Source organism: Triticum aestivum, chromosome 1D (assembly GCF_018294505.1).
Source record: "Triticum aestivum cultivar Chinese Spring chromosome 1D, IWGSC CS RefSeq v2.1, whole genome shotgun sequence".
Taxonomy (NCBI): domain Eukaryota; kingdom Viridiplantae; phylum Streptophyta; class Magnoliopsida; order Poales; family Poaceae; genus Triticum; species Triticum aestivum.
In genome coordinates this window covers 446,986,105-446,990,879 of record NC_057796.1, presented here as the reverse complement: position 1 = coordinate 446,990,879, position 4,775 = coordinate 446,986,105, and positions in this window count along the sequence as shown.

Genomic DNA, 4,775 nt, shown 5'->3' with positions numbered 1-4,775 from the left:
AAAGAATATTGAAGGAAGAGAGATTTCACATATAAATATACTATCTTGGACATCTTTTGTAATTGTGAGCAGTCATTAAAATATGACATGCTAAAAGGTTGATGTTCGACAAGGAAGACAACTTAATGGGGTATGTTTTCCTATATCCGAAACGTTATATTGTCTTGGATCATCCAACATGTTGGGCTTGCCTTTCCCTCTCATGCTAGCCAAATTCTTTGCACCAAGTAGAAATACTACTTGTGCTTCCAAACATCCCTTAAACCAGTTTTGCCATGAGAGTCCACCATACCTACCTAAGGATTGAGTAAGATCCTTCAAGTAAGTTGTCATCGGTGCATGCAATAAAAATTGCTCCTTAAATATGTATGATCTATTAGTGCGAAGAAAATAAGCTTTATACGAACTTGTGATAGGGAAGAAATAAAAGCGACGGACTGCATAATAAAGGTCTTTATCACAAGGGGCAATATAAAGTGACGTTCTTTTGCATTAAGATTTTGTGCATCCAACCATAAAAGCGCATGACAACCTCTACTTCCCTCTGCGAAGGGCATATCTTTTACTTTTACCTTCTACCCTTATACAAGAGTCATGGTGATCTTCACCTTTCCTTTTTACATTTTATCCTTTGGCAAGCACATTGTGTTGGAAAGATCCCGATATATATATCCAATTGGATGTAAGTTATCATGAACTATTATTGTTGACATTACCCTTGAGGTAAAAGGTTGGGAGGCAAAACTATAAGACCCTATCTTTCTCTATGTCCGATTAAAACTTTGAACCCATAAATATCACGTGAGTGTTAGCAATTGTGAAAGATTAAAAGATAGTTGAGTATGTGGAGTTTGCTGAATCAAAACTCTGACATAGACCCTTCCTGGAAATAAGATGAATTGCAATTGTTTGATGACTGAGAATATAGTTTGTTAGTTTCAAGAAAGTTTATGATCTATACTTTAACATGTTAATAGCTTGTTACTTTATCATGAGAAGTTTTATGATATGGGCTACTGTTATGACATATAATGATGCTAGAAAAGGAGATTGAAATTATCATTGATCAAACTTGTGCACCCGCTAGCATTCACACTTCATAAATTATTTCTTTTATCATTTACCTACTCCAGGACGAGCAGGAATTAAGCTTGGGGATGCTGATACGTCTCCAACGTATCTATAATTTATGAAGTATTCATGCTGTTATATTATCTATCTTGGATGTTTAATGGGCTTTTATATGTGGTTTTATATGATTTTTGGGACTAACTGATACGTCTCCAACGTATCTATAATTTATGAAGTATTCATGCTATTATACTATCTTTCTAGGATGTTTTATATGCATTTATATGATATTTTATATGATTTTTGGGACTAACCTATTAACCTAGAGCCCAGTGCCAGTTTCTGTTTTATCCTTGTTTTAGAGTTTCGCAGAAAAGGAAAACTAAACGGAGCCCAATTGACGTGCCACTTGACGGAGATCATTTTTGGACCAGAAGAAGCCCACGGAGTACCAGAAGCAGGCCAGAAGAGTCCCGGGCTGCCCACGAGGGTGGGGGGCGCGCCCCCTGCCTCGTGGACAGCCCGGAAACTCCCCTGGCGTGAAATCAACGCAAAACTCTTCTATATATACCCAAACTTCCAGAAATAAACCTAGATCGGAAGTTCCGCCGCCGCAAGCCTCTGTAGCCACGAGAAGTCAATCTAGGCCCTCTCCGGCACCCTGCCGGAGGGGGCCATCATCACCGGTGGCCATGGAGGAGTATCCCGGAGGGGCCATCATCACAATGAAGGCCAAGGACCAGAGGGTGGAGGCCATGGAGGAGGAAGCACAAGGGGGAGAACCTCTCCTCTCTTCCGGTGGCGCCGGAGTGCCATCGGGAGGGGAATCATCGCCATGGTGATCGTCTTCATCAACATCACCATCATCATCACCATCCTCATCTCTTTTACGCGGTCCACTCTCCCGCACCCCGCTGTAATCCCTACTTGAACATGGTGCTTTATGCCACATATTATGATCCAATGATGTGTTCCCATCCTATGATGTTTTGAGTAGATATCTTTTGTCTTTGGGTTGATTGATGATCTAGATTGGTATGAGTTGTATGTTTTATTTTGGTGCTGTCCTATGGTGCCCTCCGTGTCACGCAAGTGTGAGGGACTCCCGCTGTAGGGTGTTGCAATACGTTCATGATTCACTTATAGTGGGTTGGTGAGTGACTGAAAAACAAACCCGAGTAAGAGGGATTGTTGCGTATGGGAATAAAGAGGACTTGATGCTTTAATGCTATGGTTGGGTTTTACCTTAATGATCTTTAGTAGTTGCGGATGCTTGCTAGAGTTCCAATCATAAGTGCATATGATCCAAGTAGAGAAAGTATGTTAGCTTATGCCTCTCCCTCATATGAAACTGCAGTAGTGATTACCGGTCTTGTTAATAATTGCCTAGGACAATTCCGCACACCGATCCACCATTATTCCACACTCGCTATTTATAATATTTAGTAATATTTCTAACTTTATGATAACAGCACCTACTTTTATATTTTAGCTCTCCGAGAGCATGCAAAGTTATCCTCTTCATACCCACAACATAGTTTTATTTCTCGTTGTTAGTTGGAAGCAAACGTTCGGTGTACATAGAGTCGTATCAGTGGAAGATAGGGCTTGAGAGAATATTGATCTTACCTTTAGCTCCTTGTGGGTTCGACACTCCATACTTATCACTTCCACCTTTGGAAATTGCTACGATGATTCCTTGCACTTGGGGATTATCAAGCTCTTTTCTGGCGCCGTTGCCGGGGAGCAATAGCGTGGGGTTGATATTCTCGTGTGTGCTTGTTTGCTTTCTTCACTAAGTAGATTTTGTTTTTCCTTTTTGTTTCTGTTTAGTTGTGGGTGAAACATACAAAAAAATTGAAAAGAATGAAAATACAAAAAAAAATAGTTGCCTCTCATGCCTAAAAAGGTTTTTCAAAAAGAGAAGTGATTGGAAAGTTATGCATTGAAGAAGTGAGGGTCGACCTTGAGCACTTGTGTTCATGCTCACAGAAACAATGTAGAATTTTTCATGGAAGTTTCTCTGTAAATAATTATCCCCTTTGTATATATCCATTGTATTATAAAAATAATGTGCCAAGCTTTGGTTTTAGGATGATTAGATTGCTTGTTTACTATGTGCGGAACAAAAACACAAACTTTGGCTGTAGTGCGTGAATTTACATTTTTACTGGAAAGTCAAATGGGTCTGAAACTTTTTGCACATTACTTCTGTACAAATTGTTCAAATTTTCATATTTATTTCATAATTTTATGGGTTACGGAAGTATACTAAACTTCCATATTACTACAGACTGTCCTGTTTAGAACAGATTCTGTTTTTGATGCATTGATTGCTTGTTTTGATGAAACTATTGATTTATATCAGTGGATTAAGCCATGAAAAAGTTATATTACAGTAGCTACAATGCAAAAACAAAATATGAATTGGTTTGCAACAGTACTTATAGTAGTGATTTGCTTTGTTATACTAACGGATCTTACAAAGTTTTTGTTAAGTTTTTGTGGATGAAGTGTTCAAAGAACGAGGAGTTACCGATGTGAGAAGAATAAAGAGAGGCAAGAGTTCAAGATTGGGGATGCCCAAGGCACCCCAAGTAAATATTTCAAAGGATACTCAAGCATCTAAGGTTGGGGATGCCCCGGTTGGCATCCCCTCTTTCGTCTTCAAAACTATCGGTATACCTCGGTTTTTGTTTTGTTCACATGATTTGTGTCTTTTGTGTTTTGGTGTTTCCTTTAAGAACCATGCTAGTATGAGATGTCCCTTCATAAATTTATAGAATACTTCTTGTGCTTCACTTATATCTTTTAAGTATGATCTTATAGAATTACTCTTTGTGCTTCACTTAAATCTTTTGAGTATGGTTTTATAGAAAGCTTCGTGTGCTTCACTTAAATATTTTGAGCTTGGATATTGGTTAGTCTATGTTAATTCTAGAATGCTCCATGAACTTCACTTATATCTTTTGGAGTATGAATAATACTATCATTTAAAGTGGTTTGGAAGAGTGTCAACTTTAGGAATTAGTGATCCCACTATTTTGGAGGGTGTTGAATCTTAGTGTGATATTTATGAAAGTGGATTTGGAAGAGTGTCAACTTTAGCTAGTAATGATTCCACTATTTCAGAAGAGGCTCCAATTGAGTATGAGAACAAAGTTGCTATCCATGATGCTACTGAAAATTATTATGAGGGAGGAATACATGCTTGTAGGAGTTGCAATAATATCAAGTTTCCTCTCTATGTGCTTAAAGTTTCGAAGTTATACTTGTTTTGCCTTCCTATGCTAGTTGATTGTTGTTCTTATAAATTGTGTGCTCACAAAATCCCTAGGCATAGGAAGTAGGTTATATTTAAATGTGCTAGTCATATTCTTCATGATGCTCCGTTTATGTTTCAATTCTTATCTTTTATGTGAGCATCATTGAAATCATCATGCCTAGCTAGGGGCGTTAAACGATAGCGCTTCTTGGGAGGCAACCCAATTTTATTTTAGTTTCTTGCTTTTTGGTTCTGTTTAGTAATAAATAATCCATCTAGCTTCTTTTTAGATGAGGTTTTGTGTTTTAATTAGTGTTTGTGCCAAGTAGAACCTTTGGGAAGACTTGGGTGAAGTCAATGTGATCTTGCTGTAAAAAACAGAAACTTTGCGCTCACGAGATTAGTTGTCATTTTTTACAGAAGAGTGCTTTTGAGTTTA